This window comes from Pelodiscus sinensis, unplaced genomic scaffold (assembly GCF_049634645.1).
Source record: "Pelodiscus sinensis isolate JC-2024 unplaced genomic scaffold, ASM4963464v1 ctg53, whole genome shotgun sequence".
NCBI lineage: Eukaryota > Metazoa > Chordata > Testudines > Trionychidae > Pelodiscus > Pelodiscus sinensis.
In genome coordinates this window covers 50224-74010 of record NW_027465900.1, presented here as the reverse complement: position 1 = coordinate 74010, position 23787 = coordinate 50224, and the positions used below count along the sequence as shown (strand labels likewise).

At 52.1% G+C, this 23787-nt stretch overlaps 1 long non-coding RNA gene across 1 annotated transcript in view; it reads right to left on the bottom strand.

The window, feature by feature from the left end:
• Window positions 1–4265: 4265 nt before the first annotated feature.
• LOC142824391 (uncharacterized) overlaps window positions 4266–23787 on the bottom strand; it is a 60875-nt gene continuing 41353 nt past the window's right edge. The window contains exon 3 of the long non-coding RNA XR_012899289.1: window positions 4266–4397. This is a non-coding gene — a long non-coding RNA (uncharacterized LOC142824391). The remainder of the gene's footprint in view (window positions 4398–23787) is intronic.

Genomic DNA, 23787 nt, shown 5'->3' with positions numbered 1-23787 from the left:
TGGAACAGCTCACTGAGGGAGGAGGTGGGCTCTCCATCACTTGACATCTTAGATTCAAGAACTTGTGGGGGCTTCCGTCAGCCCAGGGCAATGTTCTAACCACCAGGCCAGAAACAGAATGTGTCAGTCTCTCTCCCTCCCACAGACCAGAGCTGACAACGCTTTGCTGATGAAGAGCTTGTTGAAACTGAAACGTCTCCACAAAACGTTTCCGCTTTGACAACACAGCGCATTTTGCTGACATTCCATTTAGTCCAAAATGTTCCAACCAGCTCCAGCTTTGAGCCCTGAGCTCGTTACCAAGAATCAGCATTCAGGACTGCACCTGCTGCTGCTGCTAACCCAGCACGCCACCTGCCAGGCTGGCTCTGCCTCCTCTTTGTATTATCAATCACTCCTGCAGAAAACTAGAGAAGTGGGCCTTTTCAGAGACATGTCTGGAATCTGAAATTCTCCCACTTCTCCAAGCTGAGTTTACAACTCCCTCTGCTCTTTGCTTCTGGACCTGCTGCTCGATAGCTGCCCACTTTTTAAATACCTTTGCATGTGCAGAGTAGCAGTCCTCTCTGCAGGAGTGCCCCCGGCTAATTTCTTCCAATCAAACATCTGCCTAGGCAATTACAAATCCAACAAGAAAAAAAATCAGAGCTCAGTAAAAAGCTGCATTTACTTTCCCACAATGACAATACATTTAACAATGTAATTAGCATGACACTAAATAATAAAACTATTAAAGAGGTTTTCTTGATACAATAGAAGAGCCAGGTTTTAGGAACAAGTTTAGCTCCATCAGAGCACATGAATACTAGACAGAAACCTGCTTTGCATTCAACAGAGCCACGTCAGGACTCTTCACACTCCCCCCTCTGCTCTAGTACCCCCAGGACAGGGCTCAGCAGAACCGGCGTTTGGCAACTCACAGGACAAGTTGCAAGACCCCTCCAGTGTTCCCAGGCCTTCTGAAGGGACAAGGGAGTTGGTTAAAGCAGCGTGTCTCAGCCTTCCCAGACTACCGTATCCTAGCAGGAGTCTCTCCATCTGGCATACCCCAGGTTTCACCTCATTTAAACATTAGTTATGTACAAAATCAGACCTGAGAATGCAGAGGTGCCACTAGCATTCAGTGCGCTGCTAGTGCACTGGTGCTGAATTCCTCCTTTTTGCCAGATAATTCTACAATACACCAGCTGGAAGATCACTCTCGTACCCATATTCCAGTGCCTCGCACACAGAGCAGTAAAACCAGCTCACTGGATGAACAGGGAGTTTGTACGGACTTCGCTAGCGCTTGGACTCCAGAAGACCAGGCGAGCCAGAAGGTGCACGTGGGAAGGTGGCCAGGCAGGGGTTAGAGATGGGGCACTCCTGGCATGGGCTTTGTTCAGGTTCTATTATGTTTCTTACCTCCCCTGTCCAGGGCCTGAGCCTCCTTCTCACAGTGCCAAGCACCAAGGCCCATGATCCTCATGCAGCCTGGGCTCCGCGACAGATGCCTTTTACCTACTGCACTTTCAATCCTGTGGCTCACTGCCCAGGAAGCACCGTGGCAAGCAGGCCCCCAAGGGGTCAGGACTGCGTTCCTCGCTTTCCACCACCCGGCTGCGCTTCGGGAGGCTACACCCCTTTCTGGAGGTGCTGCTGCCCTCCTCTGGGGCTTACTTTCGCACTACATTTATATGAATTGAGCTCAGGGTCAGACATGCCGGATGTGAGACTCCTCTGGGTCATCAGTTGCAGCCCCCTTTTATCATGATCGCTTGCTTAAAAAACTAGACTGACCTAAAATGAGCATTGCACATGTTAAATAGACTAAGACTGGCTAACGAAAAGGCCCCAAAGTAGCTGTAAATGGGGTAAGGCCATCAAGTGACTATGTTTCCCATGGTATTTAACATTTTTATCAGTGACCTGGAGTAGGGCCATCCCCGGGGGAGTGGGTGTGACGTAGTGGGGGTACTTGCTGGGCTGTGGTGACCTCTGCTGTCTGGAGCAAGACCCAGCAGGGAAAACCTCATTATGCAAAGGTGACTCAAAAAACATGTCTGACCTGCGGCCCCCCATGGGGAGAAACAAAGGGAGGTGGAATGCTGCCCTGGCTGTGGGCAGGGCTGGAAGAGGGGAAGTGAGTTCCTGGCTGGAAGGCAGGGAAGAAGGAGCTGGGGAGGGGGGCTGGGATTCCCCTATCTCAAGGGGGCACTGAGGCCTCTTAGCCCCAGTTCCTGTAACCAGATTACATCTGTGCTGCGCTGTGCTGGAGGAACAATAAACAACCTCCATTCTACTGGCTGGTGAAGTCTGTTCCTGCCATTTCGGGGTGCAGGAGATGGGAAAATCCCGACGCGTCGTCACAGTGGGGCCAGAGGCAACCCCCCTCTGCAGGAAGCAGAGTGACCAACGCCTGCTCTGCTCCGCTGCCCATCTCCTCTCCCAGCTGGGTTGCTCCGCGTCACATGTCTGCACCAGGAAGCAGAGCAGGCTGGGGCCAAGTCACGCCCCTACCTGCTGCCGTGGTGAAGCAGAGCAACCCATCTGGAAGATGCAGGGCAGAACAGGTTGATACTTTGTTCTGCATCCTGTTGCTTCCACTGCTGCAATGAGTGTGGGGGAGGAGGGACCCGGTCCCAGCTACCCTGGGCCCCACAGGCTAACCTCAGTATGGGGGACTGTCCCGTCCATAGAACAGTTGGGGCAGCCATGGGGGCTCCCCAAAGCACAAGGCCTGGGCGCCCCCCTCTCTGAACCGTCCTATCCATGGTACGGCTCTGCCTGGAAGGAAATCCAAAATCATTCACATTTTCTCAGTAACACCACAAAAATTGGGCCTTTAACATGATATTTCTTTGTAAAATACCGTGCAAACGTAACTCCGTAGCATCAGCTGGCCCACGTGGAAATACACAGGCTATGAAAAAGTGGGGCTTGGTTTCATTTCTTGTTGAATTGTACAGAACAAAGACACCTACGTCCCTGACACGCCACTTGGTGAAACTTGCATTTCTGACCCTCCCGCTTTGGAGAAGTGACCCGGGAGCGACGGCTTCCTCGAGTTTCCATCCCTCAAAGTCCTCCACGGTCACAAAGCTGCTGGAGGAGGAGGGGACTCCCTGTCTGGTTGGAGGGGATTATTAGATCCTTTAGTCCAGGCATGTCCAAAGTCCGGCCCGCGGGCCAATTGTGGCCCGTGTTCCGGTTTAATACGGCCCCACAGGTAATTTGGCAATATCTATCTTTTATGGCCCCCAACGAATCCATATGTATTGAGATGAATACATTGTAAAATCTCAGTTAATGTCAGATGGTCTAAATCAGTTATAAATATATTTGGACACAACATGTATACTTGGTGTTATGTTCCTGTTCATATTTTTTGAACTTAAAAGTTGACAGACAACCTTTATTACCAATAATATGTCATGTACTTTACAATGTTCCTGACATATATTTCAGCTTCCTGGATTTTTTTTTCATCTGGCCTTCAGATATGAAAGGCAGAGTGATTTAACACCTGTTTAGATTTGTCATCCATGTGACGAAATGAAAAGTATGCCGTTTGCAATAAACTTTGCATAAAATAGTTAATTTGCATTTAATTTTAATGGTTCAAAGAATGTCAGGCAAAATGGTCGGCCCTCACGCTTGTTCACTTCATCAAATCTGGCCCTCTTTGAAAAAAGTTTGGACACCCCTGCTTTAGTCTGACCTCTGGCACAGACACAGCTCTGCATCTTCATCTGCAAAGCTAATTACAGCCTGGCCTCTGCCCCCTGCGCTTCATTGATGCAATGCAGTTCCCTGCAGACACCTGCAGCAAAATGCAAGCAATGCAAGGACACTACAACCCATCACACAAGGCTGACATGCAGCTCTTGCTGGGCTGAGAAAACCCATTTCCTACCTCAGCAACGCTCCAGAACCGCGCCGGGGAGCTTAGTGAGGACCAGGGGCGAATATCTCTGCTCCTTAGAACACCCCGGGGGTCTTTGATGGGATCACGTCTTCACCAAGACTTGACTGCTCCGGAAGAACAAGGCCACTTGGCACCATGTGAAGGCACTGGCTCTGAAGAACCTGCTAAATCCCTAGCACTGGCTTTTTTGGGTACCAAAGAGTTTGCTCACTTCTTGCTTTCAAGTACAAACTGAGCCCAAAGCTGCTTTGCTCAGAGGCCCCGCGGCACAGCCGTAACCCTCGCTGATTCACAACACGCCAGACACAATCCGTTACCCTGGCTCAAGTCGGATTATAAACATTTTTGGGCCAAGCCGTAGGAGCTGCCACGCCCATGCTAAGGGATACAATTAGATTAATGAAGCCAAAGCGCAGGAAGGAAACAATTCTTACCAGACACGAGGAGCACACTGCAAAGCCCGCTTGCATGGATCACTGGCCTCAGTTTTCTGCCAAATAGAGGAGAGAACCATGTAACTGCAGTAAAGAACACACCTAAGCCCCACCTACAATAATTAACTCCACGTACTTCTGTACCTTGTTGACTTGCGGCTCCGCGGCTCACCATTCATTTTCTCCCTTCCTTCCATTCCTACCCCCAAACCAGCACCAGGCAAAGCTCTCAGAGTCAGCCCAAAGGAGCCATTGTCTCCAGGGCTGCTTCCCTTTCCTCTTAAACCCCCCGTCCCTGCACCCCACTTGTTTGTCACGGCCACGTTCCTTGGGGCCATACTTCAGCACACAGAGAAGCATTGACAGTTGGCGGGACACAGGAGAGAAGTTAAGCACAGGCACGAGTCTCCACAAAAGCAGGGCCTTTGACTGTCAACTCAACAGAAGAAGGGACCTTGCCTTCTAACTTGTCTGTCCAGCACCATACACAATCCCAGGGCCATATAACTAGGGTTAGAACTAGACAGGCTTAGCAACTATTGGTATCAGTTTCAGCAAACACCCCCCAAAACAGCCAAAAAAAATTACCATCCACACACAAAGAAATGCACAGAAGTGCCAAGAGAGACAGGCAGCTGGAGAACAGTTTCATTTAAGGACATTTACTTGATGTTTTGGCATGTGAGGCTGAGAAGTTCTGTTTTAATAATTACAAAGCTTTAATGACAGTTGACTCGATTCAAAAAGTTAAAGAATTATTGTCTGACCTCCTTATTACTTGACTCCCTGATAATTTCCTACAACTATGGAAAATCAAATTGGCAAAAATGGTAAAAAATGCTTATAAATAAGCCATTATTATCAGCCAAAAATAGCAACAATAGATATTAAATTCTGCCAAGGCTGAGTAGAACCCACGTCATAACGTACAGTTCATTCATTAAAACCTGAAGGTGGTAACCAGCCTCCCTGATGCTCATAAGCCATCTCCTTCGTTTCACCGGCCACACCTACGTGGAAACGAGCCAACCCGCCACAGCCTCACTCCAGAAGGCACTAAGCCTGACCACATTTCAGCCCCGCGGCCACACTGTGGAATAGAAGGTTGGACGCCGAAGGGTCAGAGAGCCGACCTGCTCCTCAGAAAGAACACTGCTCTGTTGCCCCGCTTCATGGGACTTGAAATGGAAAGACCTGAGGGGCTCTGTGCAGCTCGAAAGGTGGCCCAGTACCAGATATTACCTCGCCTGCCCTATCACGCTCCATTTCACGAAATGTACAGCTGGGCACAAAGGGAGGATTTGGAGCAACAGGTGGCTGTTGAGTTTCCAGGCTGGAAGAATCCAGGGAGAAGAAGGCTGTCACTTGACAAGAGCAAAGTCTTTCTGGTCATCCTGCTCAGGTACAGGCAGGAGCTACATTCCAAACGATCAAAACCTCAATTCTTTGCAACGATTTACAGTCATTCAAATACACTTTGTAGGCACCGAGTTCCAGGTCCTGTGGAGGCCACCATGTACCACACAGGTCTCATCAGTGTTCTGCAGGCATACTAGTTACTGTACTCACCTCTCCAACATTCACTCATGTCCGCACTTCGGGATCCTGGCGACCAGGAAGCAATCGAGTCACATGCAGATTTTATTAATAAAATAAGATCAAGACAAAAAGCCTAGGACCCAGGCTAGTCAACTACTTTATCGGGTTACCTTTCTGACTGCAAGGAGTCCTAATTATTTCTGGTGAGCCATTTTTAACTGACAGCGTACTCCTCTTCTTTTAACGCTGAAACTGTCACATGAGCAAATGAAAACAACAAGCACCCCTCAGATGGCCATGTGTAACAGCCAGATAATTTTCCAGTAGTGCCAATTCTAGAGCCCTCACTCACTAGCACCAGGCTGGGGTAGGGAGTTGCGGGGCAGGCTCTGGTCTTGGGCCAAGGGATTTGGAGTATGGGAGGGACTCAGGACTTAGCCCAGGGTGTGGGATTGGGGTCTAGGAAGGGTTTCAGGGTGCAAGCTCTGGGAAGGAGTTTGGTTGCAGGGGGACTCACATCTGGGTCAGGAGGTTGGGTGTAGGAGGAGGTTCAGGGCTGGGACAGGGGTTCAGGAAGCAGGCTCTGGAACCATTTTATTGAGATGGCTTCCAGGTAAAGCAGTGGAGTTAAGGCAGGTGTACTCCTGCCTTGGCCCTGCACCACTCCTGAAAGCAGCTGGCATGTCCAGCCATGGCTCCATGGCACCATATGCTGCCCCCCATCCACAGGCACTGAGCCCACAGCTTCTACTGGCCAAGGCTCCCCATTACTGATCAATGGGAGCTGCAGGAGTGGTGTCTGCAGGCAAGGACAGCGTGTGGAGACCCCCTGTTCTGCCTCTCTCAGGGGCTGCAGGGACATGCCAGCCACTTGCAGGAGCAGCAGTTACCACAGGGATAATCACTCCAGCCACGACAGGTTCAGCATTTTAGAACTCACTGCTCAAAGAATTACATTTATGAATAAGAGAGAAATCATAGACTCACAGAACCCCAGGGCGGGCAGAGACCTCAGGAGTCATCGAGTCCAGCCCCCTGCCCAAAGCAGGACCAACCCCAACTCAATCAGCCCAGCCAGGGCTTTCTCAGGCTGAGATTCACAAACCTCTAGGGGTGGAGATTCCACCCCTCCCTAGGGAACCCATCCCGGTGCTTCCCCACCCTCCTAGGGAAATAGTTTTTCCTAATCTCCAACCGAGACTCCCCACTGTAATGAAATGAAAACGATGAAATGCACAGAGCAGTCAAACCCCAAAGAACCCACTCTGCAAGCTGTAGAAGTAACAGCCACCCCCCACGCATGTGTTGGGTCACAGATGAGAGGGAAGGACAGTGTGTGTTTGTGAGAATGTCACTCACACACTGTGTGTGTCTGTCAGAGATTTGCATTGCCAAGCTCCCTCCATCCCTTTCTCTCTGTGTGGAGACAGGGTACAAGAGTGGGGAGAGGAAGGACACCCTGACATCAGCGCCCCCCTTCTCCCTCCCACACCCTGCACAGGAGGCGGGAGACTCCCGGGGGGCAGCTCCAAGGCAGGGGGAAGGAGCAGCAGGACAGTGGGTGGAGGGGCAGCTGAAGTGCCGGCACTTGAGAGCTTCTTGGCCAAACCTGTCAGGATCCCCTGTCAGAAGCTCCAAGATCTACTGGTAGATCCCGGCCTACTGGTTGGTGACCACGGCACGAACGTTTCAAGGGGATTTAGTGGGCCTCATGTTGCTTTGAAGAGGATAATCTGAGCTGAGAGAAAAACAATCTTTTCCAGACCACCAAGGTCCAAGCCGCCTTGGAACACTTGCTTACACCGGCAAAGATCACTGCAGAGAGGTAGCCCCTCTGGGATGGAGGGTGGTAGCTGGAAAAGTCTGACCTCAGACACACCTTGTCCAATGCCTCATGCTCCATCCAGCCGTGCAGGGCCTCGCCTCACTACTGCTGCCCCTTCCTCTGCGCAAGCAAGGCCTGGAGGGGCTCTCCCCGACAGCTGGCAGGGAGGGGGAGGGATTTAGGAGCAAACTGTGTTTACACGTACACACCGGCTCTGCCAAGAGATGCAGAGAGAGACGTGTTGCTCCAAGGGAGTAACTTTGGCTGGCGGTGGGCTGCAGATCACATTAGTACTGAACGCAGGGCAGGGACACGCTGTTACCAGTATTGCTGTCCTTACTGTAGGAATCAGCGGGAGCATCCCGTGCTTATGCTGGCTCAAATGAGGAGCCCCCGCGGCTGCAAGGACCTCGAACACCAGCCCCTATGAAAGTAAGAGGGGTGGGGACGTGTCCCGGGCAGGAGATATGGACTGTCCCAAAGATGTCCCAGATCTGGTTTAACCTGTTCCTGCCCAGTTAAAGAGAAAGCTAAATGGGCTTCAGAGGAGCCTGTGTCATGTTAAGTAAAGGCTGGAAACCTTTTTTGGGGTTGGGGGCCGCTGACTCACAGAAAAATCAGTCAGGGCCACACAAGCGAGAAACAAAAAACCCCACCACAACCCTTGCTCACCTGGCCCCCGAGTGAGAAGAAGCAAAAGCCCATCGCAGATGTCCCCATCCCCCCGGAAAGGCAGGAAAAAGACAAGATGGGGGGCAGGGTGATAGCTGTGTAACTGCGCAGAAAGAGCCAGGCCCCGGACACACCTTGTCCAATGCCTCGTGCTCCACCCTGCTGGGTGGGGTCTCCCCGGCTACCGCTGCCCCGTCTCCGGATTCCCAGCTGTGGACAACAGGCCGGGCTGCTGTTTCCATGGCGATCCGGCCGGGGGAGCAACACTGAGGAGCATATCCTGAGGCGGCTAGAGTGGCCAGTCAAGCAGCACAGCATGTGAAAGGTGGCTCCCGTCTCCAAAGCACCCAACCTCCTCAGCACGGACAGCAGACAGGCAGACACGTCTGACTGGACACGGGAGAGACCTCAGCCCAGGGGGTCTCACACGTTCTGTACAGAGCCCTCTGAAATCGTGTGGTGCCAACACCCCCTTCCCATCCTGGGCGCTTATTCTTGCAAACACCGCCGCAAGCTCCCTGGTGACCACAAGCTCATAGCTAACGTCCCAGGTGAACAGCAGGAGGAACATGTTCCCAGTGCCACACATGGACTCGGAAGGGACTGCCACAAATCTGCACCATCTACTCGCTGGCCCCAGCACCTGTAGCTGTGCACGTGCAAGAGAAGAACACGGGGCACAAAAAGCGTTGTCGTGCCACCTCAGTAGTTCATTGCAGAGCGCTTGTCGGATGATTCAGTTCTGTGCACTATGGAAAGGGAGGCGGGTTTTTATTATTCCTTGGCTTATTGGCTGTCAGCACTTTTGTTTGTTAGCCAAAATGGCAAGTTTAAGTGAACGGCTCAAAATGCAGAGCCACGCCTTGGCCAGGTCATTTGCAGCCAACGTCACCGCCGAAGCAGAGTTTGGCTGGCACTGTGCAAACGCATCGCTGCCTGGGAGATTTCCGGAGCGAGGGCATAGTTTCCAGGCAAACAGGAATGCCTGAACCAGAGAGGTTGATGGCTCCACACTCAGACCCAGCCCTTTGACAATTTAGAGGAAAACAAATGCTCAGATCCTGGCTTACTTCTGCCCCTTTAAATGCTGCAACTGAACTTGGCTTGTTTTCTTGCCTCATTAAACAAAACAAAATCAATAAACGGGGAATATTTTCTTATTGTTTTAAGTTACTTCATTCTACCCAATCCACCTGCTGCGCCCATCCTTCTCCTACCCACTGAGTGGTGAAAACAGACCTGAGATAGGAGTAACGCTCCCAGGCTAAACAGACCCTCACAGCCATAGTGCCCGGATATGGAAACTCACACGCACGTGAGTCCTAGCGTCCAGCTCCACTATTACACTTCGCACGGGCAGGGCATTTGATGTGAGCTGCAGACATCACCATGTCCATGCCATTAAAACATGCACGGCATTTACAAATGCCCCGTAGTGCCCAATGCAGCACACCTCGTGTCGACAGCCACCTAAAGTGATGAAGTCGAAGTCTGGCCTGCATGACATGCTGGTACAGAGCTGAGGCGGTGGGCTGCATTGAGAGCCAGGTGTGCAACCCCAGCACAGCCCCGCAGGGCTCCAGGACGTGGACCAGGGTGGGAGCACTCAGGGTCCCTGGGTGTTCCTGTTTTAACAGCGGGGGGAAGGAGGGGAGAGTTTGCTGTTACAGAGAATGGCACAAAACTGGACACTCCAGCGACTGGGGCCCTGGTCAGGGAGAGACCCAGCTCAGAGGGCACGGCCGGGTCTGGCCGGGTCTGGCCAGTGGGCTGCACAGAGAAGGCCCCGGTGCCCTGCCCAGCTGGTTCCAGCCAGGGGGAACAGCGGAGGAAGGAGAGGGGAGGCGGGGAAGTAGGGTTGCCAGGTGTCCAGTATTCAGCCTGACAGTCCATTTTTCATGCCCTCTGTCCAGTAAAAAAAATTCAGAAAATACCAGCCATGTGCAATGTCCAGTATTTTCTGCTTTTCCAGCTGGGCGCCCGACGGAAGCCAGGCCGGGGCGGGAGGAGTGGTTGGGGAGGCGGGGCCACGATCGGCACTGAGAGGTTCATGTAGTAAAATATAGACTGTTGATTGTTTAATAAGGTTCCCGTTCAGTGTTAGGCATAGTTGTGGTGGGTTTGGTTTTTTTTCTTTTTTTTTTGCTCCACAAATTTTTAGCACGTGTGTTTGGTATTTTTTGTAAAACCATCTGGCAACCCTACGGAGAAGAGAGGGGCCCAGACGACCCTGGTTACTTGGACAGAAGACAGAGGACAGGGGAGGGGCTGCTGAAGGGGGATATTGGAGGTTCATTAAGGTTCCATGAAGTCAACGGATCTTAGGTTTAATTTCACACAAGTGTAATCAAAATTAAATCTGGTTCTCATACTTCAGTGATTTCATCTGAAGCTAAAAAATTGCCTGAGCCAAATGTATCTGCACATGGGCAAGACCCTGGACTTCAGCCGCAGCATAACAGAGTTTTCCCCCAGTCCCTGTAAACAGCTGCATTTTCTCCATGCAGTCACGTGACACCCCTGAACCATCAGTCAGCGTGGATGGCGCCGGCCCGGAGCAGGAGGACAGCTGTTTACACAGTCTCCAGGTTCCTGAACACCTTGCTGCCCAGTGGCTGGCCAGCATTTGAGCCCTTAGGATATGAGTCAGGTCTTTCTTTGGCACAATCTTCTTTATTTAAAATGCCCACAACACAGTAGGAACAATCAACCTTAAGCACTTTCTTTGCTCATGATTTCCAGGTCTGCCCTGCCTAGCCAGTCCCGTGTTCTGCCTTGAACCCCTCTCTGATCCATGCCCACAACAGCTTCTCTGGCTCTCTCCTCACTTTCGGGTTCTGACACACAGCTCCAACCAGTCACTGCCCCAGCCCGTGTCTGCAGTCAGCCCACGTGACCCAGGTCCCACTCACCCCCTGCTATGCTGGCCTCTGCTTTGGGCAGCAGCCTCTGCTGGCTCAGCCCCCGCCACACAGGAGCACTTAATTGCTCCCTCGTTCCCCTACGCAGCCTGAAGGACATGTGCTGGATATGCCAGCCAGCTGCAATGGATGGCCCCCGCTGATCCCCTCCAGTGTAACAGTACTTCCTGCAAGAACAAAGAAGGTGTAACTCCTCTAATTCGCATTCTGGGACTCTAGACCATAACATCCCCGATTCCAGGGATCACCTGAGCGCCCCTCACGCGGAACGGCTGACTGTCAGAGCTGGCGTGTATTATTCATAGGCAGGGTAGGCAGCTGTTGGACACAAATAAAATTAGAGACTAGAAATCAGGCACCACTGTGACTCTAACTCAAGGCAGGAGAAGGCAATGCAAACATTGACAGTGTGTGCAAACCACTGATGAGGGGACAGCTGCTCTCTTCCCTGGCTCGTTATACTGGACCGCGGCCCTGTGCGGTAAATCACTATATCTCCACGCAAGACTCCGGTGCAGCAGGCACCGCTCAGGCGCGTTGCCTCACAATGGGTTTGCCAGGGTCATACAACCCGGATATTTTCTGCGGACAGGGACTTCCCGAAGCAACAGAATACAGACTTGTGAACAGGGAGGTGGGCAAACACAGGGGCTGCCGCAGGGACTAGTGCTTGAAATGCTAGAGTATGACCTGCTCCTCAAGGAGCCAAAAGGAATCAACAAAATTCTGGGCTTCAGGAAAAGGGCAGCAATGCACAGGGGCCACGTTTGGCTTGATCAGGTTTCAGCTCCCATTTCCTCTCTGCCTGGCCTCCATTCTGCTGAACGGGGTCCAAGTGCAGTGCTCGTTACCACTAGCGGATGATTTGCATGCGTGCGTAGCTGCGCTCAAGCGGAAGGGATTAGCTGGCACACTCGAGGCGAATGTCGCATGGAGCAGAGAAGGTTACGGCCCAATCCAGACATGATTGCTCGCTGTAGCATAGGCTGAGTATTGCAGCCGATTGTTCCTCTACTGGCTTGTTTGAACAGTATCTTTCCCAGGGTGGTTTGATAGCAGAGCTGTGCGGACTGTTGAGTGCAATGCGGTGTGGTACGTGCTGCCAACACACAAAGCTTGTGTGCAGGCTAGCCCACACACCGGCCGTGGCCATACAGAGTGGAAGCTGTACTGAAAACAGCGATTTGGGGCAATTGGCGAGAGTCCCCAGACCTGGGAAATGACCCACCGGGTTGAGAAGCTGCTGCTGAGCCTGGACTCTCAAGCTGGTTCCCACCTCAGCGACTCACACCACGGGTGAGCAGGAGCTGGGCTATCCAGCGCTGCTAAGCAGCTGCTAGGCTCAAAGCAGAGGCAGCTGCACCCTCGCAGGAGGCCAGGGCGGTCACACAGAGTACCTGGCAGGCATGAGGGTTGTTTCGACAGGACCTGGCCTAGGGGCACACTTCTGCCAGCTCCCTAGGGTGCAGAATGCAAGTCCCACAGCAACTTCAGGCACATTAAGATGGAGGGGGTCCATCTTCACTCGGGCTGCGTCTAGACTGGCATGATTTTCCACAAATGCTTTTAACGGAAACGTTTTTCTATTAAAAGCATTTTCGGAACAGAGCGTCTAGATTGGCACGGATGCTTTTCCGCAAAAGCACTTTTTGTGGAAAAGCGTCCGTGCCAATCTAGACGCGGTTTTGCACAAGAAAACCCCGATCGCCATTTTTGCCATCAGGGCTTTTTTGTGCAAAACTGTTTTTAGCTGTCTACACTGGCCCTCTTGTGCAAAAGCATTTGCGCAAGAGGTCTTTTTCCCGAGCAGGAGCAGCATAGTATTTGCACAAGAACACTGACAATCTTACAATCTCCCTCTTGCACAACTGCTTTTGCGGAAAAATTTGCCAGTCTAGAGGCAGCTTTGGTGTAAACCAGTTAAACGCTACTGGCTTCCATGTATGTGATCAGGCTCGGGGCCTGGCCCAGAGATGTGGTAAATTGAATTTGAAGTGTCAATTTCGATATTAAATTCAATGTCCTCAGCTCTCTGCCTACGGGCTCAGGGTCCAGGAGATGACAATTTGTGAGAGAATGGGTATATGCTATTGGGGCTAGCTGGGAGCTTTGGCCGCCAGGAGACAATCAGAGACAAAGCGTGGAAACTAGTAAGTGCCAGCTTCTTGGAAGGTAAAATCCAGCCAGAAAGACCCCAGCTTCAAAATGGTTCCATGATTTATGGCACAACTGGTCTCAGCTTTTGCAGACCACAGCAGAGTCTTTGAGGTGATATTCCTTAAAAGACAGTAGAACCTCAGAGTTGCAAACTGACCATTCAACCGCACCCTTCTGCTGGGACTGGAACTGTGCAATCAGGTAGCAGCAGAGTCAAAAAGCAAACACATGGCAGATACTTCAAGGGAGAGCAGCATTCTTCTTCCAGGTAATGGAGTTTCACAGCTGTACTAAGTCGATGTGCAACTGTAAACTTTTGAAAGAGCTACCATTCTGTTTGTTCAGCGTTACAAAGCCCGTCCATCCCCTCCCACCTGTGTATCATGGAGGTTCTAGGATACAGCACACAAATTGCTTATTCGTAAATGAACCGAAAAGCCTGGGGTTTTCATATCTCCAGCAAAGTTCGCATTGGGCACTTCTGCTCACACTGAAAGAAGGTCCCCTTTGAGCTGACGGGCTGCCCTCTCCAATACTTCTCCAGCTTTGAGCAGCAGAAGCAGAGGCAAGGATCACTGTTCTAACGAGCAGCAGGGTGCTCAGCACAAACAGGAGTTGTGTCATTTTTTGCTAAGAAGCAAGCCCCAAACTCAGTCTTTGCATCTCCCACAATGAGATGAATTTCCCCTCACTCCTGGTTCAGATTGCCCTGGTCTTTGCCATCTGGAAACCATCAGCATTACAAGCCCCACCAAGATGCCTCCCCAGAAGCACACGGATTCAGTGACGGTGGGTGACAAAAGCCCCACCAGCAGGCATTACTTAGAAGAGAAAAATATTCAGGAGTGCCCAATGAACTGAGCTCCTACGTCCCATTGTCAGACCCGACTTTGGAGCCCGCTTTTCCCAGGCACTCAGGAAACATCACCAAAGAACAAGGGTGTGAGTAAATCCCTCCTCTCGCTCAGGCCTCGTCCATCCCACCAGGCCGCGCAGCAGCTGAGATCGCTCACAGCCAGGACACCAGGCTGCAGGGGGGATGCTGCTGGCCATGCAGATGGGTGGCCTGGGTGCAACCACCCGGCTGTTCCTGGCCGCGTGGGAGGACGCAGCTGTAGGGGCTGGGAAGCTGGCTCTGCCCCGCTATAGCCAGGAAGTGGGCTTCAGAGTCCACCCCCTGAGCCCAACTGCCAGGGCTCCTTCCTATCCAACTTCCCTGGGCTTCCCCTGCTCCCCCTCCTCCAGGCCTGGCAGGCCCAGCTCCCCCAGCTCCTGGCAGGGGGGTGAGTGGCAGCTGTCCTGGAGTCCCAGGAATTAAAGATCGGGCCATGGGAAGAAGCCAAAACTGGCAACTCCGCAGGGGGAGTGGCCCAAAGTGGGCCGCTATGTAAACGTGCTGAGCTGGCGTGGGGGGAGGTCACTGGGCACAGCTCAGGACTGGAGCCCTGCACAGACGCGGCCGGCCACAGCCAGCAAGTGGCATCCGCGGAGCCGCCGGGTCGCCCGGGAACCGCAGCAGCACCAGCATCCCGCAGTGGCAGCTCCTCTGGCGCAGCTGTTCCAAGCCCCGCCCTGCCTCCCACGCTGTCCTGGCTCCGCCCTCCCTCGGCACCTGGCAGGAGCAACCCGCCCTCTGCCGTCAGTCGAGACACGCGCCAGCAAGCGGAGGCAGCGCAATCCCAGTCTGGCTCCTCTGACAGGGCCTGTTGTTGCCATGGGGGGATGGGCCCCTCTGGCTGAGGGAGGTCGTGGAGGAGTCGGAGTATCTGCAGCCCCCAGAAAAGTGAGCGGACCAGTGAGCTTAGGGTTAGTGCCACCTGCACCCAGGAGGTGGAGCTCAGCGTGGCAGGCGTCGGGTAGTGCAGAATATTAGGTGCTTCTGCACAACAAGCCAGGCCAGCCTGTGCACAGGCCCAGCAAACACCACGGGATTGACGAGGCCTGAGAGAGGAGGGATTCACCCACTGTGCACAGAGCAAAGCAGCATGTCGGCTTCTGAGATATCCCACCTCAGCCCGAACTCAGGGACTTCGTTAAAACCTTCTCTTCGGTTTGAGCATCCAGTCCCGCTGCCCGCGCTCCATCGCCTGTCGCTCTGTGCCAGGGTTAGGAACGCCTCGCCTGATGGGTTTTTAGCGTTTCAGATTTTGTTTAAATAAATGCCAATAAAGCACCCAGCCTATCACTTCCTACCAACTGTTCTGTTCCCAGACTCTGCAATGATGGTGCATTATTCCTGTGTCCTTCTTTTGGAAGAATTGCATCTATTAGGCATGCACAGAGCTATTCTGAACAGCAGCTGGAAAATTAAAATATTAAACTCCCTCTGCTGATTACTAATTGTTTTCTTCTATTCTTGGTAACAAAGCAGGAGTTATTAGCATTCGGAAATGCACTGTCTATTTCAAATAGAAGTACATTAGCACAAATGCAATATGAACACTTTTTTATTGGAAAAATGCTATTCTTGGGTTGAAAACACACATGGGCTGGAAAATAAAAAAGCGCGCAGGGCAGAGTGGTTGTCTTGCGCACAAATCCAGCCAAAGCTTCACAAATGTCCCCAGTGCAAAGGGGGTACGGTGCTGTTCATGTGGGAGGGAGCATCTAGGTCTCAGAAGAGGGAAGAAACGCCGCTCCCTGCCTGTCACTCTTGGTTAGTTACATTCTGCAGGGTGACTGTAAAACCTGGAGAAAGTTGGTCACTTTTAGTCAAGTTTTTGGGTTTCCCCTTAGAGTTCACAGGCACTCTCTGCTGCCCCCCTGGGAATAGCTTCCCAGCCCCTGGGCTCTCCTCTCGCATGGGTTTGAAGAATGCCGGCAGAGGGAAAGCGTTCACTCTGCATCCCAAGGACACAAGAGAAGGATGCATCCAAGCCTAGGAGAACTGCAGGTATGAGCAGACCCAGGGGCCAGGTGGGTACATTGGGGCGAGGTTCTTGGAATGTGGAACTAGAGGTGGGATACGATTTCTCTCGGGCAGGGGTGGGCAATAACTTTTGGTGCGGGCCACACCAAGATTTTGGAAGGTGGTCAAGGGCCGCACTCTTCTCTGATACTAATGGAGCGGGTGCAGGGTCTGGCATGGAGGCCGAGTGCAGAAGGCAGCTCAGGGTAAGGGATGGGTGCGGGAGGGGATCTGGGAGGGAGTTTGGCTGAAAAAGATTGTACCTGGAGCAGGGGATTATGGTGTAGGAGGGAGTATGGGTGTGGGTGCAGGAGAGGGTTCTGACTTAGAGGGGCAGACTCTGGGAGGGGGTTGTTACTGGGGCAGGAGATTGGGGTGCAGTGTCTAGGAGGAGTACAGAGGGTTGGGGGGAAGGAGCGGCTGGGGTACCAGAGGCTACGGGAGGGCCGTGTGCTGTTCCGAGCACCGCAAGCCGCGCAGGTGGGGTATTTCGCGTGCTTCCTGTCCTGCAAGCAGGCATCGTCCATTGGGCAGAAACTGGTCCGAGAGAGCTGTGAGATTATGGTGGAGACAGGGACAGTGCAGAGCCTCTCTCCCGCTTCCCCCTGGGATCACACTGTTCAGAGAGGCACATGGCGCCCGCAGCCAGCTTCTCTGAGCAGTATGTGTGGACAGGGCAGGCAGGAAGCCGGGCTGAGACTCCTGTTGGGCTGTGGACCGGACGTGGCAGCAGGCCAAGTTTTGCCCTGACCTGTGGGCTATTCATAGAACAATGCAATCTCAGGGTTGGCAGAGACCTCAGGAGTCATCAAGTCCAGCCCCCTGCCCAAAGCAGAACCAATCCCAACTAAATCAACCCAGCCAGGCCTTTGTCAAGCCGGGACTTAAACACCTCTAGGGATGGAGATTCCACCCCTCCCTAGGAAACCCATCCCAGCGCTTCACCACCCTCCTAGGGAAAGAGTTTTTCTTAATATCCAACCTGGACCTTCCCCACTGTAACTTGAGCCCATTGCTTCTTTTTCTGCATCCGTCACTACTGAGAACAGCCTCTCTCCAGCCTCTCTGGAACCTCCCTTCAGGAAGTTAAAGGCTGCTATCAAATCCCCCCTCACTCTTCTCTTCTCCAGACTAAACAAGCCCAAATCCCTCAGTCTCTCCTCATAGGTCATATGCTCCAGCCTCCTAATCATTTTGGTTGCCTCCACTGGACCCTCTCCAATGCATCCACATCCTTTCTATAGTGGGGGGCCCAGAACTGGACACAATACTCCAGATGTGGCCTCACCAGAGCCGAATAAAGGGGAATAATCACTTCTCTAGATCTGCTGGCAATGCTCCTCCTAATGCACCCTAATATGCCATTAGCTTTCTTAGCAACAAGGGCGCCCTGTTGACTCCTATCCAGCTTCTCATCCACTGCAATCCCCAGGTCCTTTTCTGCAGAACTGCTACTTAGCCAGTCGGTCCCCAGCCTGTAACAATGCTTGGGATTTTTCCGTCCCAAGGGCAGGACTCTACACTTGTCCTTGTTGAACCTCATCAGATTTCTTTTGGCCCAATCCTCTAATCTGTCTAGGTCAGTCTGGACCCTATCCTTGACCTCCAGCGTATCTACCTCTCCCCCTAGCTTAGTGTCATCTGCAAACTTGCTGAGGGTGCAACCCATCCCCTCAGCCAGGTCATTAATAAAGATATTGAACAAAATCGGGCCTAGAACTGATCCTTGGGGCATCCCACTTGATACCGACCACCAGCCAGACATCTTTATTCTTTGTGTGTGTGATAATAGATTACTGCTGCTGTGGGCAGCCTGAGTTCCTATCAGCATCAACACCCTGCAGGGGTGGAGGAAAAAAACTGCCTCACCTATTCTTGTCTCAGGTAGAGATAATTCTACATATGGAGTGGATGGTGGGCAAATTGATTGTTTTTTGTGAATGCTGGATGAAGGGAGTGTGGCTTCCTGTGTGACTGAGTCCTGGGAGAAGGCTTAGTGAGCAGGTGAGCTGGGGTTGATAAATTGTATAGCTGAGTGCAATGTATCTAACGTTTGCTTTCAAAAGGCTACATATTTGTTTTAGGATGGACCGCATGCCTCCCAAATTTATCACCCCGACTACACCGCCACCAACCTACACTCTGTCGTATATAAATCCCAAGGTAGTCGAGCTCAGAGATATGCAGTGATTAGATTTCATTGCACATCCCCAAATATGTACTCTTTAGACGCCAAGTATTTAATTGCCCCCAGCAAATCCCAGCTGCTAGCCATATTCAAGCATGAACAGGAACGCTCACAGAATTAACAAGTTGAGAATTCAAATCCCAGAAACTGCTTCACATACACCCATAAGGTAAAACATCATTGTTGATAAATTTCCAGACTTGTTTAAGTCGCTGGCTCTGATTCAAACACCTGCACATCGATTTAAAACTAGGGGAAAACCTGCAATAACAAATCATCTGCCTGCCACTAACAATCAAAAATGGCTCAAGCTGTAAGACATTCTGGTGAAGAGATAATGTAACATCTTCAGCTCAATAATATTGAAAGACCCTCTATTTTGTGCTATCAAAAACACTGCCTGGCAGAGCAAGAATGTCTCCAGCTTTTTAGAATTGGACAAGATCTTTTCCTGCCAGGGAGTCCTCCTTCTCTAGAACTCTACATTTGTTCTTTTAGTTTCAAAAAATGGAACACCAACATCAATTGTCTGCATCTGTTACCTGTTTTCGGCTAGACCACCGATACTCAGATGTCAGTAGCTCGGGAGCCAAATCAGTGATCGACATTGCCCAAAGAACCACAGTAGTAGCTGGCTATAATCTACTATGTCTTTGAGAGAATGTGTGTGTCTGTCTGTGTGACCATCTGTCTGTGAGTCCATTTAGTCAACAACGCCTCCTAAATGGTAAGAGCTAGGCTCACCACATTCGGGATGTAGCTTCCTCTTCTCCTAACTTACAGCAAGATCAGGGTTTGGTTGAGCCAGGACAAGGGGATATGCCTGGGATTCCATTCCTTTTTCTGAGAAAGAAAGGGAGGGGTCTGGTGGGAGAGACAGTTATACTGCAGAATGACCACAGGGGGCAGCAAGGGCCAGAGATGGGGATGGGGACAGCTGTAACCCCACTGGGGCAGTAGGGTCAGGGATGGAGAAAGCAATACTATCTACTATATATTTCAGAAAGTTATCTGTGTGTCTGAATGTGTGTCTGTCCCACAGCAGGGGGACATGCACCCCTCCCCCAGCTGTGCCTGCTGGAGCTGCAGCGGCCATGGAGAGGTGCTTTTCACCTGGCCTCAAGCTGCTGTAGTGAGAGAGCCCTGGGGTTGTCCTGTCTCCCCCCAAGCAGCCTGCACACTGGCCCCCCCATTCCCATGCTCCACCCCAGAGCAATGATTTAAGTGAAAAAAAAACCCATATTTGAGTTAAGAACCTGAGGGGTAAATCTGCTAGTCCTGTATATTTATAGTTAAATGTATGACTGAGAAACGTACATTTTATATAAAAGAATAATAGATATTCTCTCCCAGAAAATATGTTAATAACTCAGTGCACGTGGATAACTTAATTGGCTAGTAACAGAATAAAAGCCTCCTTCTCGGTTAATGACTTAGGCTGGTTAATGATTCGATCACACGGTGGTTTTATGTCACTCGCGGTGTGAGTATCACCAGTCTAAGACAACCCCTGCGCGGCTCTAACAGCAAGGGCGGGTGGGGAGAGCAGGGTGGGGAGCAGCAGCTGCGGGCACCAGGACGTGACTTGCCTTTCTCCCCGTTCCCCTGACTGCCAGGGAGCGGGGGAAAAGTACCTGGGTTCTGTGAATGACTCCTCTGCCCACTCCCTTCCCCAGCAAGGAGCGAGAGGCATGCACAGAAGCCATGTACTTTCGCCTCGCTCCCAAAGAGACTGGGGCACCCGTCTGCTGCTCCCCCCACCCTCCTGAAACGGCACCCTTGCCTACCAGCCACAGTCCATTCTACGCCCCTCTCAGGGTAGCATTGCCTAATGGGCACAAAGTCAGTGCAATTCCCCCCATGGTCAGTGTGGTCTGGCCTAGCAGCCAGGAGCAGAACAGAGGCGGAGATTCCTGTACAGCGTTGGTGAGGAAGGGCCGGGGACCCAGGCCCTCTCTCTCCACCGGGTCCCAGCCCAGCAGTGTCAACTGGTAGCTCAGCAGGGAATCCCACCGCAACACGCTGAGCTCCTGGGGAACTACTCTCTGCCCTGGGCTTCTGACCCGTCTCTGGTGGGCTGTCCTCTTCATCCCCTCGCTCCAGTCCAGGGGCTTCCCCCGCAGCCCCTCTCGGCGTGGCCGCCATGGCTGGGTCCATCAGTGCTCCCCCCAGGGGCTCCGGCAGCACCTCCTTCCGCAGCAGTCATCAGTCCTGACTGAGCTGCTCCACCGGCCTTTATAGCCAGCCTCCCCTGGAGCATGCCCAGCAGGGCTGTGGGGGCGGGGCCTCCCCAGCCAGGGGCGCCAGGTGAACTCCTTCAGGCCTAGTGCAGGGTTGATACACCCCCTCACAGGCATCAATTTCAGATTTGGGGGGAAGCAACTTTAACCATGAATCCTGGTGCTATGTTCTGCATCAATAGTCCAGTCACTCCAAAACGTGTCTAAAATAGCCCAGTCTAGTTAACCAATTTTTTATTCCCACCACGGTCTATACCTTTAGGAAGAATCCCTATGCAGAGTGTAATCAAATGATGGATGTTAGCAGTGCGGACCTATAACAAACATGTTGGCTGCCAAATTGTACAAATTGTTCAGTCTGGCTTAGGGTCATGTTCACGGGCGGGTTTCTATGAAGAGCTATGATAAATACAAAGGAAGTGGAAAGGAGGTTTCTAGTGGGTTGCAGTGAAGATTTGACAGAGCAAACATCACCTCCTTGAAATTCACTGAGCGCACTCACCTTTGTGAGCCTCTGCCACCCTCCGAAATGTTAAACGGTCGGTAGAACAGGAGACCAGAATATTTAGCAGCTGGCCAAGTAGATCCCGCAGAAAGCTGCAAAACGCAGCTTCTCAAACGAGATCTGGGGGAAGAGGTCATAGAAAAGCACAATCCCCTCTGCATGGATTTTACCAAATCTCCCCATTCACAGAGGCATTGGTGTTTCTGTGTCACGGCCCCGGGGCCTGCCTCAAAACCCTCTGCTGGCAAAGCCAAGCCCCCCACCTACAAGCGGACGGGGGGTGAAGGGGGTAGAACAATGGCCACACTGTAGGATTGCCATTCACTACAGCAGCGGTCACCAAGCAGGAGATCGGGATCTACCGGTGGATCTTGGAGCCTCTGCCAGGGGATCCTGGCTGGTTTGGCCCCATGGCTGTCAAGTGCCGGCGCTTCAGCCGCCCCTTCCCCCACTGCTGCTTAGCTCTGGCTCTTTGCCTTGGAGCTGTTCCCCCAGGAGCCTCCTGCTTGCTGAGCAGGGCAGGGGAGGGAGAGGCGGGTGCTGATGTCAGGGTGCCCCCTCCCACCCTGTATCCTGTCTCCACAGAGCAGAGAGGGGGCACAGGACTGGCAATAGGCCAAGTTTGCTGGCTGCTTTAGGGAGTGGTGCAGGGCCAGGGCAGGGGTGAGCCTGCCTTAGCCCCACTGCACCCCCACCCAGGAGCCACCTGAGGTCAGCAGGGCCCAGCTGGAACCCACATCCTGAACCCCTACCCCAGTCATGAACCACCTCCTATGCCTTAAGCCCTAGTCCTGAGGCATATCCTTGCCCCACCTCTCTCTGAGCCACCCCCCCACCCCATCACAACACCCTCCCAGAGCCTGCACCTGGAACCCCCTCCTGTAACCCAACGGCCTGCCCCAGCTCAGCTCAGAGCCCCTCACACTCTAAATCGCTTAACCCAAGACCAGAGCCTGCGCCCCAACCCTCTGCCCAGCCTGGTGAAATTGAGGGAGGATGAGGGAGGGAGGGAGGATGGAGTGAGCAGGGGCGGGGCCTCAGAGAGGTGGGGCAAGGAGCACAAAGGAGGTGGGGCAAGGGTATTTGGGTTTCAGGTAGATCTTGGATTTCACTTAAATTCAGAAAGTGATCTCCTGTGTAAAAAGGTTGGCGACCCCGGCACTCCAGAACTAGAGAGCTGGGAAGTGTTAGGTGGAACCCACACAATGCTTGTTTCTTCAGGGCAGGGAAAGGCTGCAGGGCTTCTGTTCTGGGCTTCACTTTCTCCATTTACCTAAGCACAGAACTGAAAACAAACCAGTGCTATAATTTGCCATTCATTTCACTTTCAATGGCTTAGTGCCCCAACGCTTAGGTTTGAAACGTTGCCCGGGACTCTTGGTCTAGAAACTATTTTCCATCAGACCTGTCCGCAGCTGTGACGGGGTGTGCATACGCCGTAACAGTAGCCTTTAAAACGTAAGTTACAAGTGCTGCAACTCGGGGTACTGAGGTGCAGCACCTCCTGGCTTGAGGGCCAGCACAGCGGCTGCATGCTCTCTAGACTCTTCAGGGAGATGTTTCTAACTCATGGAACAGATTGCACGTTGTAACTGGATCTTTCACCATTCACATACAGGCTGATGCTGAACTACAGGGGTTAAGATGAACATGTAAAAGAGGGAAAATAATACTAGGGAGAAAGTGCATTAGTTACCGAAGATGGGAGGGGTGAAATGAATGATGGCTCCAAAATAGCAGAGGCACCAAACTTTAAAACACAACCTCTTAAAAAGTCACTGTCTAAGTCAATGATGGATGCTAGCAGCATGGATCTAGACTGTAATAAATGTTGGCAACCTTACAAATTGTTCACATTGGCTTGGGTTTATGTGCACTGAAGGGTTTATACAAATACAAAGGATTACGTTGGAAGTGTTTGAGAGAATGAACATCACACCAACGAAACTCACGGATGGTGCTCCAGTTTGAGAGACTGCGGCACCCTGAGAAATCTCCCAGAGTCAGCAAAGAGGGGCTAAGATTACTCACGTTGGAAGAGAAGGATGGACAGCCCGGCAGCCACATGACTGTGGAAGGGCAGCAGTTACTTGTATCCGCCCACGTAAAGGAGCAGAGGCTCCTTAAAAGGTGTTCTGGAGAAGAGGTCTAGAAAAGTGCACCCCAGGAAAGTGTGCTAAGGTCCAGGCATTCGCAGAGGAATTGCTATTTGTGCATAACAGCTTATATGGCCCTCCCTGTAACCGGACCCAAAGCCCATAGCCGACAAGGAAAGACTCTCACAGCCAAATGAGATTAAATGGAAAAATACATGGCCACATTGGCGCTGGGGTATTGCCAGGCCCCAAAAACCGGAGAGCTGGGAAAGGCCAAAAGAGAAAGTTTGAAGTGTAATTTAAGCAAGGAGCATGGATCTCCATCCCTGGAGATATGTAAGAGCAGGGTGGACAGACGCCTGTCAGGGATGCGCTAGATGGTGCTGGGTCCTGCC